Here is a 13,914-nt window from a genome sequence, read left to right on the forward strand (position 1 = left end):
AGCTTCCCAAAATAGTCCATGTGTTTCATTTTCAAACACGGCTCTGACAAACAGACAACTTTGGTTCTTTTCTTGTTCATTTATGATTTTTTTCTCGTAAATTTGCGACTTTTAATGTTGTGAATTTACACATTTTTTCTCATAAATTAACAATTTTTAACCTCATGAATTTATGACTTTTAATCTCATAAATGAACAAGTTTTTTTCTTGTAAATATACAAGATTAAAAGTCGTACATTTGCGAGAAAAAAAAAATAAATTTAGCTTATGACTTTTAAGGTAATAAATATACTAATTTGTTCTCGTAATTGAACAGTTACAACTTTTTTCTCGTAAATTTACAAGATTTAAATGTGTTCGTAATCTGGCCCTAATAACCCTTTGTACAGTATGGCCCAGCCCCACTGGGAATGCTTTGAAAATACTTCCAAAGAAGATCAGAGTGGGACATAACATAAAATGTGTTTTCTGCTAACAGTAATATGCGAACGGTTCAAGTTTCATTTAAATTATTCCAAGTTTTAGACATTATTATATTTTAGGGGGGTGAAAGCCTAATTAGAACTCGGACGCTATGTCTATTGTATCTCAACTAACGAGGGAAAATAGTTTTCAGCTGCATAGCAAGACTTGCTAAAACTAGCAAACTAGCTAGCTTTGCTAGTTTTAGTCTTTTCTTAGTTATGGGGCATTTTTTGCTTGTTTGTTTGTAAAGTGTCTTGAAATTCATAAAAAATAAGCATTTTTGGAGGTCCAAAGAGACTAACAGACTAACCCAGACTGACTTAGACTCAACCTTTAACTTGTCAACTTGCTTAAGTTTTCTCGGGTCTCATATAGAGCTTTAAAATGTTACTCATTTGTTCACAAAGTTTAGATAACAGAGACGTTTCACAGGTTTTCCAAACTGTTGTTTCACAAATGAGAAAACAATTGTAAAACATCCAGTTAAGTCTGTTTGCAGTTCATCTATTCAACGCTTGTTTGTTTGAGTAACCCCAATCTTCTCGCATCAACACCAGCTCAACAACAGGCCTTGAAAGGCTTTCCATAAATTCGACGGGAATATCCTTATCGTGCCAGCCTTTCTCACACATGCACCCCTCCTGCTCTTTTCTGGCTGAAGTCATCCATCACTCCTGCTCCCATAACACTCGGGAACATTCGCACAGCTTCACAGAATTCAGACCATAACAGAGAAGCCAGGGCGAGCGCACACACTCGCGTCGGGTTTTAGACGGATCGCATGCTTTCCATTCAAAGTGACGTGGTTTGTCGAGAGGTGTGGACGCATTCCTGGCACGTCGAGCTGCGCTCTGTGGCGGGGTGGGTCAAAAGTCACTCACCTGCGTGCTGGCCTCGCCCTGCTGACGAGAGGTGAGCAGGCGGGGATGTTTTTTACACAGCTGGGACCAGATAGCCTCTTGAACTGACATTTCCTCATTCAAGGCCAATTCACATGATCGCGAGCGGGCAGCTTGTCCAAATATTTTCTTTTTTAACAATAAGAAAAAGGATGAATGAGTTCAAGTGTCAGAATAGCCATGAACAACTGGAGCTAAAACAATATTCCTACATGTGGGCTTTAAAATGAATGTGTATTATTGGAAACAAGAGTTTAACGTAGTGCACGTTCACTCTGGGGCTGTTTGTCCCAAAGTGAATTGCTTTTCCAAAACGTTCTGCTTCAATTGTTGAGTTGTAAAAGCTAACCTAAACTCAAAGAAAGAAACCACAACTTTTCTAAAAACAAGGTTTTCAGTTTGCTTTTAAGTATACTCCAGCGCAATACAGGAAAACTGTGACAACAGAAATTTTCCAAATGACTATTCAAAAGTTTACATACCCCGATGACTTTGATCTGAAAACATGCACACAAGCGGATCCAAAAGGGTTTGAATGACAGCTAAAGGTAACCATCCTCACCTGTGACTCGTTTACCTGTAATCAATGTCTGCACTAAAGATCTTGCAGTTTCTAGGCTCCTAACAAACCTTTGCATCCTTCATCCAGGGCTGCACTGACATTTCTGGATCCGGAGTCAAAGCTAAAGATCTGTCAAAAAAATCTATGGGAAAAGGTAACTCAACTGTACAAGAAGGATATAAGAAGATATTCAAGGAACTGAGAATGCCAGTCAGCAATGTTCAAACTTTGATAAAGAAGTGGAAAGTGAGTTCTGTTAAAAATAAATAAATAAATAATAAGAAAAAAAAGGAGCCAACAGGGCCTATGATGAAAATAACATTATTCCTACTGTGAAAAATACCGGAAATGTCCTCTAAAATATTTTGTGGAATGTGATCCTTAATGGCTTTTTACCCCCCTAAACTTTTACCCCTTTGTCTCACAGAATTGAGACACCCGTCCCACTTCACTTGAACGCTTTACGAAGCCCACTAATGTCGGCACAAACTGCCCCTCACAGTTCAAGCATTTTAAGGGAAGCATTCATTTGTGGGCTATGGAAAATATTTTGAGCTAGTTTCTAGAGAAGTAATTAACATTTTGCTCTCATTTGTTAGCCTATAAATCATTAAAAAAAAACATTTAGGGAGGAAGGAAGGATGCAGATGGTCTTTTTGGCCGTGGAATTAAAAAAATGAATGAAAGCCATTGTCAGTGACTTTATGCGCATTTTAAAGTGGCCCATTAAGAAGTGGAAATTTCCAGGAGAAGTACATGAACATTTTTGCATTACATGTTTGCATGTGATTCTTTGAAAAGGTAAGTTGATTAATAACAACCTTTACTTGTTCTTTTATGATGTGTTTCTGATATGTTTTGTTTATCATTATTTTTATTTTAAAAACTAAATTTGCAAGACATTTTTTGCACACTTTGTCTCTCTGTCACAGTACAGCACTTTGGGTCAGTATGGACAATTAACTTTATTAAAATTTTCCCCTTCGAAACTTGTGAACTTCTGCAAAATTTCAGCTAGAGACAGCGTTCAAACTTTAAAATGTTCAACGACAGTTGGATTTTTTAGGGTCATTTTGGCATTTAGCTTTTATTTTAGCAACATGCTAGCTGTTTCTGAATATTTTTTTTTGTTTTATTATTTTTTGGGCTAATTTAGAGTTTAGCGAATATTTTATTATTATGTAGCTGTTTTGACAAAATAAGACATTTTTCCAGTTTTTTGGCTAATTTTGAATTTAGCTAATATTTTAGTATTATACTAGCTGTTTTGACAAAATTAAACTTTTTTCCATTTTTTTTTTTTGCTAATTTCAGCATTTTTAGCTATCAGCTCTGGTATCTTCAGCCGTGACATTCTACTTACGTCCGCAGTGTTTATCTATGCTTGTTTTAAATGTAAATCTTTTTACTTTATTTTAATTTTATTTTCATGATCACACATTTACTATTTCTTTTGATTGTTTCTTTTAATGTTTTATGTAAAGCACTTTGAATTGTCTCTGTACATGAAATGTGCTATACAAACAAACTTGTCTTGCCTTACCGAAAGCCTTAACATTTGCATTATTGCAGGTAATGCTATATATACAGTGATTATTATTATTATATAAAAATAACAATCCTATTGTAGCCAGCAAAAATATTATTTAAATGTTTTCCTTTATTTCCTTTATATGTATTTTTTAATGTTATAGTGTTTAGGTTAAGTTTAATTTCAGTCATTTTTAAGTGAAAAAAGTAAAACATGCTTGCAGTACTATATTTATTACTGTTAATGTAAAGTTTACTTTTAGTTACTTCCACTTCTTTCCTCTTTTAATACCTACAAATGCTTAAAAAAACAACTTTTTAGGCATTTTCATTCATACATGCATCAATATTTGTTTATATTATGGAAACTAATTATCATTATTGGCTACATTTCTTTTTTGTTGTTGTTTTGGGGTTTTTTTTGGACATAACACAGGCTTGTACATTCTTTGAGAAAGATAAAGCCAGTAAATGTGCAGGATTTCAACAGGATTAAAACAGATTTGCTCCTGTTTTGGCCTCATTAATCATTCTTTGACACTCAGTCTGACCCAAGCTAGACTGCACTGGCAAATAGTTTGTGAAGCAAACACTTTTCTGATTTTGTTCCTACAGAAATGATGAATGAAAGACTTTAAGAACCTTTTACATCATGAAATGAATATATTGTCCTCTGTACAGCACTGTAATACTTGGTCATCAAAGGCAGACCTTCAGATTAGACCAAAGGAGGTGTTTGTGGGAACTGGCCTCGAAGCGTAGACACAACAGGACATCACCGACTCATGCGCCGCTGCAGCTGAACCACAGCCCTCACTTTCTCCTCTGCTCACTGGCTCACTCTTTGTCCCAGGATTGACTGGCCTTTCTCAGCCTGTGATGGAGATGTCCTGCAGGGGGTTGCATGGTGTGGGAAACTACTTGATGAATGAGTGTTTGGCATGCCTGCGCAGATTCATCGTTTGGTCCAGTATGCTTTATGTGTATGCGTTATTGTATTAATGTCAAATGCAGGCATGTGTGTCTGTAGGAACACAATGCTTTACTTGTGCTGCTATAGAATGGAGTTATGGCCTTTGTCCCGTCAGCATTCTTGTGTTGCTATTGGTCTTGGAGTGCGTGGCAGCTCCCGCAGGCTCAGGGACAATAAGCTCCCCCCACCTCCTCTTCCTCACACTGGGCGTCACAATGCCCCTCCACAGCAGCACCCATTACCCTGAGATAGACGCACCGAAACTGGCCTGGTATGGGTGTCACACGGCAACCGCTGCATTCAGAGGACTTGCATTCGCTTGCAGGAGTCTTTCAAGTCTTTTAAAAGCAACTGCTGGTTGTTTCCGTACCTGTTACTTAATGTACTAAATCATGACCATTCATGACTTTCCTGAGAGAGTAATGTGACACTAACGATGAGTAGCTGCTGAATGTAAAGCCTAGAGACCAGACACCCCACTGTTACAGTACACTTCTCTGTTATCACAGAACAACTCCAGCAAAATAAGAGACTAACGAGAAACAGAAAACTTTCTAAAGTACAAACACACTTTTAAAGTAAAGGTCAAATGTAAATTAATACTATATTATATTAATATTGCTATGCCAAAAATGTAGATTTTCTAGTATTGTTATTACCATCCACTATATATGCTATATTGCAGGTAACATACTTTTGACATGGTAGAATTAAATTTCAGTGACAATACCAATTAGTTGTTGGGAGGTTTCTAGAAGCTGGAGAAAGTATGACGCACTGGTGTTCTGTCCTCTATGTCTATCTACTCCACTATTCTTTATCATTTATTTTTCATTTAGTTCTCCATGCCTCTGTTTGGTGCAGTGGGATTCACGTGTTGTCCGTCCGGGGGCGCAGGAGAGATTCTAGATTCCAGGTGGCTCCTCTGTGCTCATGTCCTTGGCAGTGAACCTCGCCTCTGGCTTGTCTCGCACCCCCACCATCTGGATGAAGGATTGTCTGAGCTACTGTCCTTTTTCATGAGTTGTTTCTTACCGAGAAGGAGGGTCTAAGGCAGGAATGCCCACTTTAGTTTAATCAGTTTAGTTTAGCGGTCAGCTATTGTTTATATTTTATGGGTGATTTCATGTTTTTGAACAATTAATGTTGTAAAGCCCGTCAAAAAAATCATGTTGTAATGTTGGATTATATGGATAAAATTTAATTAAATTAAGTTCTAATATTTTCAGTATAAGAAGAAATTACAGCAATACCAAAAGTCAAACTGTGGAAGGAAATCTGAGAAGCTACAGATGTATAAGACAAAAATTAAAATTACCAAATTTAAATGACAAAAGCTTTAGTTAAGTGCACCCATCCGAGTGTGACAGGTTTTTAGAGGGATGTAGAGAGGAGTAGCCATATCTGCGGAGGAGTTGGGGGGTGTCTGCCCTTGAAGATTGTATGGCCGTCTTAAGGGACGTCATGAAAATGGGATGTATGATTGTCCTATGAGTGAAAAGTGTATCATTAAGTATTAATAAGGCTAACGGAAGATGTACTAACTAATTATGTACAGGTGATACCATCGTATGGTGCCATTATGCCAAATTCTAGTCTTACTAGGGTGCGAGTAGACCTACTCATCCCTTACACGCACCATGGGTGTGAATGCGTATGTAGACACAGACTACATTTTGATTGTCTAACCCCTTGATTTCTAACAATCAGGCTGGACTACAAGGAGCGTGCACTTATCTTGTTAACGGCCCTAATGAGCCCCTTGTGTAGTCTGCAGGATTTTTAGAAAAAGGAAAATCAGTATAAAAACACCTGGTTCTCCCTTACTTAGCCTTACATGTTGTGTTCACTACGACGTGTCGCTCACAGTATGTTCATAGAAAAATGTTTATAATATTTTGGCTCTATGGGTTCACAGAGCGATCTACGATCTTGATATTTCGTGCGCTCCCTCCCTACACAGGTTTGCCCATTTTTTTGTCTGTATCCACCCATAAAGGCAATTGTGACTAAGAATTTAAAGAGGTTTGCCCAAAATCTAACCTTTCAGCTGTTTTCACCAGATTCAGGTTCCAATTGACTAATTTAAAGTCTCACTCCGATCATCTTTTGGTCTATTGTAAGCGTTCCCAGTGGAATTTTAACTACGGTTGTGTCGTTTTTAGCCAAAATTTGAGAAAAACCCAAAAAACTGTGTTGTTTTCTAGAACATAGTTGGATATTTGCCTCCGAGTTGTGTTGGCGCGGAGTAAGCCTGCACTCATTTCACATCATCCCTCTGTTTACACTCTCCTACTAGCTTACAGCCCCTCACAACCCCAAGCTAACATTAGCGGTGCACCAAAAATGGCGTGCATTTCGGAGCTATGCAGCCGTACAGTTTTGAGCCAGATGATGAAGAAAACAAAGATCGTCTACAAGTAAATGCATCGGAATGGAGCAGAGCAGGGGGCTTGTGGACAGACAATTTTAGGTTGTACGTAAAAACAACAAGCTTTTTTAAATGGCATTTTTTTTGTCTGCTCCTGATTCACCAAAATTTAAATAAAGAAATAAAGAAATGCAATTTTAATCTCAATTTTCTTTCTATATGTCCTCCATCATTAGAAAAGATGACCCAAGAATATGTATAAAACACCATTTTCATTGTCAAACACACCGGAAGAAGTATCATGTGCGGGCCCAATTTTTTGTATCTTTGATGAAGTAATAAAGGAAGTTTTTAAGCTCCTTTCTGAACATATGAATAGAAAGATATTCACGCAGCAAACACTGACCTCCAGGGCAAACAAAAAAAAAAACAGTTAATGAAGAATGAAGTTGATTTTGTTTTGGAATTTTTCCATCATGGTCCTAACCATAATCCAGCAGGAATGTTTTGAAAGGAACCCAAATAAGCAGTTCGTGTGGGGAAACCACCAAAATCCAAGAATGAGAGCACAAAATGTTTGAGCTTCAGGGAAAAAACATTTTATTCTCACTCATTTTTATGGTTAATTTTGTCCCATTTGTTTAACTGATGATTCTTTACCTTTAAGATGTGTGGGCTTTTTTATATTAAATGTACAAATCTGCAAATGTTGTTATACGACGAATATTGTTCGACATATTTCAAAAACTGACGGCTTCTCTGAACCTCAAAAACAGCTGGGTTTTGTCAAAGACAGAAGAAGAAGAAGAAAATATGGATTTCCTCTCTGCTCTTTATTTGAGGGAAATGTGCGCTGGATAAGTGAGTCATGTGGTCAGTATTATCCCATCACGTACAGAGGAAATGAGAGGACTTAGGCATCTGCAACCTGTCTGAAAATAACTCGAATAAGCTCAACTAAAAATGTTGTTCCCTGAAGTGATGGATGGCGTCTAGTTTTAGTTGAAAAAGCACTTTGATTTATAAAGTCACTAAAGAAAGGCTGGAAAACAGTTGAAAAAGGGGTTTCTACTAATTCTTTCAAAGTGATGAAAATTCAGCCTTATTATAAACACGAAAAACAAACTCCTAAAAAACATTAGAGGTTGTTTGTCAGCCAGCGCCGAACCCCCCGCCTTCCCCGCCGAAGCACGCAGAGCCGAAATTACAGGAGGGGCGTTTTGTTTACAGGCTGCAAAGTATTTCCTCTGGCTTCACCTGCACCTGTGTTTTCGCCCGCCCCAAAACCAACAGCGTATCCAGCTGCGTTAACGCGAGCGTGACAACACCGGAACGGCTCCCGGTCGCCGGCGGGATCCCCCACTGAAAACTGTGAAAGCATGTAGCAGCGCTGCCTTTATTTTTAACTTCATGAGCTCCAGGTGTCGCAGAGAAAAGTGTTTTATGAACTTTCACACTTAAAAAAGTCCTGCACCAGACTGTCACAGCACGCACGTCAAAGCCTCCAACTCTTTTTAAAAGATAGAACACCAAATAAGGAGAAAATAATTATCTGCAAATCATTTTTTCTACAAATTTGTCGGCAGTATCTTGATATAAAATAAATTCCTGTGAAAAATGTGTCTCAAAATCTCTGGCTGTATTTTTGTGATTCATATTGTTTTTTCAGATGTGAAGGCTGCAAACGTTCCTTTCCTGAGTCGATTCGTCTAGAAAGATTTATGAAGTCAGTTCATCACAAAGTTCTCAAACGTCACCAAATCCATCTGAGAGGAGCCTGATGTTAAAGTACAGAGCAGCATTTGTGGATTTCTGCTGTTTTTTTTCATCTCATTGCTGTTTTTCTTAACAGATGACCTCTTCCAATAATTATTCAATAATTAATAAGAATTAATAAGAATTAATAAGAATTGAATTAAGATAATTCAATCCCTTATGAACCCATAAGGCCTCGTTTATTTTTTATTTTTTTGGAACAATGTTTTTTGACAACACATCTCTACTTGTTGGAAATTCTGCTTTTTCCCTTTAAAATGAGACATTTTTAAGGAGCGTTCATTCTTTAGGATGAGAAAGATCTGCCAAATGTTCTGCACCAAACAGACATTTTTGCTGCTTGGTTTGCACTTTCTCCTCCAGATGTGGCAAATCCTGTAAACAATGACCCCGATACACGTGTCAGGTACTAAAGAATTCTACCTTGAACTGATCAAGAGAGGCGTCAATTCCGTTAGAAATACCAAAAAAATGATACCCCAGAAAGACGATGCAGAAAACTAACACAAAGAAGAGTTGAGACTCTGTATCCTGTGGTAGCAGTTTTTCTCTAGGCTGGGTATCACCACTAATTTCCAGAATCAATTCAATTTTTTTTTATTCTTTCAATTCTTTCTGTTCAATTAAATTTTGAGTTTACACATTTAGACACATTAATAATCTATATATGTTTTGAAGATTTTTGTATTAATCTGATACAGTTCTTATACTGTAAAATGTATTAGTAACATAGAGTGTTACATGGATTCTCAAACAGAGAAGCTCCAATAATTGTTCTGCCTTTTCTGGAGGCCGTTTCAGTTTGGCCACTAGGTGGAGATCATGCTATAGCATTACATTTTATTCCAGAAGAAGAAGAAAGTATGAGCAAAAAACTGTTTTAGACCACAAATGGTTACTTTAAAAAAATATTTCCTCAAAATTTGTTTGGAAAATTCCTTCCTATGAGTTTATAAAATGTTAATTTAGTCAGTTTAGGTCGACCGAGTGTTAGCATTAGCCTTCCTACGGGAAATCCCATTATACGTTAGCATCAAGCTAGCAGACTTTAACTTAATGCGTTAGATCGACCCTTACTTTTTACAGTCTGTACCTTAACTGTCCTTAGAGGTAACAACGATTGCCCCATGAAGCAGATTTACCTCCAGAATTTGGCAGAGGAGAAGCTCCGTCCCACTGATCACCTCAGAGTTCCCACAAATGCATTTTCTTTACAAGAGTGGGCCCATTTCATTCTAGAAAATTATTGTCAAGAACTTGTGTTACATCTGTTGACTTTATATGAGAAATAAACAGTGATGTCGCCAATAGAAAACAGTTTACTTCAGACTTCAACCACATCAAGTTGCATTTTTTTTTCAAGATACAGACGTCGCCATGTTGGAGCCAGATGACTTTAGTAAGCAGTGATTGATCTGAGTCAGTTTGAGTCATTATTTCTATGGCAACCACTTTAGCCAATCAGGAGTGAGTTTGTTGGAAATACACATTCCGACCACATGAACGCGTGCAATATGAAATGGGTCAAACTTTTCAAACCTAGGGCGTGGGGGCCAGCAGGCTCCACCTACTTTTATTGAGGTATCTGATTGGTCAGTTTCTAACTTGAGCTACAGAAAAACTTTGAAAGAAAACATGATTATTAAAAGCATGTTTAAAAAAAATTATCGCAGCAACAATGATTATTCTGACCAATACAATGACAGTGGATTACTTTTCTATTGAAGTCAATTGGCTTCTTGGAGTCAGCAGGTACTTCCTGTTTGGAATGCTGGGGGGAGGAGTCATGCAGTCCAGTTCTCATTTACAGTCATCTTATTGATCAATCAATATGCATCGATCCACTCCAATGAAAATAATCTTTTTTGTGTTTTTAAGATGTTCTTGCAGCATTTTTCTCATAATTGAGGAAATATAAAAATAATTTACGGTTAAAACTGCATTTTTAATTATTTCTTAATTTAAATCGTGTTAGATCAGAAAACTGGACGCTTGAAAAAGCTCAGGCTAATGACTAAACTACTGAAATGGGCGTGGCCAAATAACTCACACCCTGGCCCGGTCACACTTATGTGTGCAAGACGTGATAAGCGTTAAACACTCGTGCGATTCTGGCTTAAAACTGTACGACTGGCTTGATTCAATATTGTTCGTTGTTATTTTTGTGACGCTAATGTTACCTTGAGTCTATAAGCTGGTGAAGGAGGCGGGGTTGCTCTGTGTCAACAACCAGAATTATATTTCTAATGAGCTTCTGCTGCTGTGCATGACATGTCTTAAAAAAAAGACAAAAACATTTTGTTTTTGGTTAAAACTTCATAACCTTAATTAAAAGATCACTGGGAACCATTTTACAATAGAAAAAATATATAGTTGTTTATTTTTTTAACTATTTTCAAACCGGTCCCAGTGGTCTTTTAATGATGATAATGAGGTTTAATTGAAAAAAAAAAAAACAGGGTTGCTTTTAAGGATAAAGTTGCTGCAGAGCGGCAGAAATTAATCTCCGAGTTGTTAGAGGAACTGTCGGCGTGGAGCAACCCCGCCCCCCATTCCTTTCCCTGTCAGTACCAGGGAGCTTGTGACATCACAAATACGATCTTTTCAAACTGCATTTTTTTCTAGTCCTGATTCAAAACGATTTGAATAATGAAACACTCAGAAACACAATTTTAAGATTAATTTTCTGTATAGATGTCCTCCACACGAACATGTTAAAACACCATTTTTATCAGAATGGGTCTATAAAAACTGCAGGATTTCTGAGCTCCTCACAAACACGTCGTTCTGCTGAACTGTCTCTCAAAGTGAATCTCCAGCAGTTTCTGCCTCCCAGAGGTTCAGCTGCCTTCCACAGCTGCTTCCTTACTTTTTCCTTTGCTGCTGCAGTGGAAATGTGCTGTGGGTTTTATCAGCCTGCTTGCTGAAAACAAGACTTCTTGAGAACATTGCGAGTCAGCATCAAACTGTAAATATCATGTAAAGCCAAAACAGAGCGCTAAACAAAGCAGCGAAGCGAGGCGAAAAAGTGAGTTCCAGCTTTCTGTTGAACTGATTTGCAGTGAAAATACTCATTAAGCAACGGGACGTGAGCCCCTCAGAAGCTGAAGAACAGTTTAATGTGTGTTTATGAGAAGCGCAGATGAAAAGAGGACTTGAGGGGAGGAAGGGAGAGTTTGCATGTGTGGACATGAAGACAGCAAAGGCCTGGGGACATTGAAGGGAGAAAAACATTAGAGATGATTCACAGGCATCGCATGGCACATCAACACATACCTCTTTCTCTCAGTCACTTGCAAATGCTTCCTAATCTCTCACACAAACCTCTGGTCCTCCAAAACACACACACTTGGGCTATTCAGAGGGGGTTTAGCCAGACTTGTATGGATCGGTTCTGCACTAATCAGTACAATTCTTCACATGCAATCAAGGAACTCGAGCAGAGATTAAGAGTTCTTCCGATTTAAAGCAGATATGTGTAGAACATGCATGAGGCTGCTGTGCGGCGCTTCCTGTTAAGAGGTCAGAAACGAGGGTCAAATCTGAGCGACAGACGGTGTGAAGCTGTTTTCCTGAAGGAAAGGCATCGATAGGATCTGAGGTATTTACTAACGACCACCATGGAGCCCCCATTAACCAGCATGAGGCGCTGCACCTGCATCCTACCTATCCGAAAATACACCCATGAAAAACCAAAACAGGTCATTTGTGCATCCAGGAAGATGCCAGGTCCTGGAATATTTCGCACAAATATTTCTTTTAATATATTTTATCGCCTACTAATATTGGTTTGATAAGTTTCAGGACTTTTCCTCAAACTGCTTTACACCGTGGTGCGTTTGCTGAACCTATGAAAAAAAAGAGGAATTTCAAAGAAATAAGGAGAAAGGGGGTGTAATGGAGTGATTTACAGAACCTCTGAAACTATGAACAGAACTGTGGAGACAAGTGTTTTAACAAAAATATCATGCACAAGTGCATAAATATGGAAAAATTTCCATCAAATTTAGCTTTGCTCTAACCCATAATGCATAAGTATTGATTAAAAATAGCTCCTATTGAATTCCTGTTCATTAAACAGACATGTTTTGACAAGATCTTAATCCTTTCATGCCGTGAAATTACAGTTTTGTGTCACTTCGGAGCGCCCCCGTGAGCTGAATCTGCAGTTTGTGGGTGCAGACAAACTTGAAAAAAGGATGTAGCTGAAGATGAAAAAAGTGTAAACAAATAATTTGAAGACGTTTTATTGTCCTTGGTTTGCTAAATACTATCATTACCTCATCAACTACCATAAAAAGTTAACCCTCATCCAGGAAGCCAACTGAAAAAACAACCTAGGGTTTGTTTAATATGAAATGTGTGACTTGGTGAGACTTAAATACCGGTGTACATGTTCAGGGGCTGCAAGCTCAACTTAAAAAATGTGTCTGAAATGATTAATGAAAGGTATTTTTTCCAATGCTAAGTACATTGTTATCACAATAAAATCTCACATTTATCACTTTGTAATAAATTTGTTATTGTTGAATTGTTGTTTGTTTATTGAAGGGGGATGAAATTGACACAAAAGACAAGTGATTAGCCTAAAACAAATAAAACTTGATAGGAAAACATAATAAATGTGTAATTCTGGGATAACTGTGTGTTTTGTCAACATATATTTAAAATCTACAAATTCTAATTTCAGAGAACACAGTGTTGGTCTGTGACCAACTTTAAAGCCATTAAGAAAACCTCTAGTTCGCTGAATGTATTATTTTAAGTTATTTTTTAGTCTGCACAAATAAAATAGTTTAGTTATTTAAAAAAATGATGTCAAAGTCATTTAGTGTCCACCTAACAATCTCAACTCTTGCAGATGTTTGAGACAGTTGGAGTGATGACAGAAATCCTTAGTGTTTGTGAGTTGAACAACACTCCCCTCTAGCGGTAAAGAGCGGCACTACGTTTATGCTGTCACAAGTGCGATGCAGTGATTTTTGTCCAGCAAGAAGAAACCGAAACAACTCAAGAATCTTATTAAAAATTAAGTTATTCATTTCTATTTTTTCTAAATTAACTTAGATTATTCAAACAATAACCCGCAGCTTTATAGAAAAAAAACTTGTCGGTAGAAGCAAACCTAGTCTTTTGAAAGTTACCTTCAAAATAAAGGTATAGGTCACAATAAAATTACAATAACTTGAAAATTGTCATTTATTTTAAACGTTTTTCGATTTAAAACATTGTTATAGGCAAAGCATGAACGACAAAAATCGATTTGGAATTAGAATTATGATTTTAAAACTTAAATGCAAAACTTTTTTAAACTTAAATTTCCAGTTTTGTTTGAAA

The 13,914-nt window shown here is 37.4% G+C and overlaps 1 long non-coding RNA gene across 1 annotated transcript in view; it reads right to left on the reverse strand.

The window, feature by feature from the left end:
* LOC112155034 overlaps window positions 1-13,914 on the reverse strand; it is a 64,380-nt gene that overhangs the window by 37,696 nt on the left and 12,770 nt on the right. The gene's annotated exons all lie outside the window — the stretch shown is intronic.

The sequence above is a fragment of the Oryzias melastigma genome, linkage group LG23, assembly GCF_002922805.2.
Source record: "Oryzias melastigma strain HK-1 linkage group LG23, ASM292280v2, whole genome shotgun sequence".
Classification (NCBI taxonomy): Eukaryota; Metazoa; Chordata; class Actinopteri; order Beloniformes; family Adrianichthyidae; genus Oryzias; species Oryzias melastigma.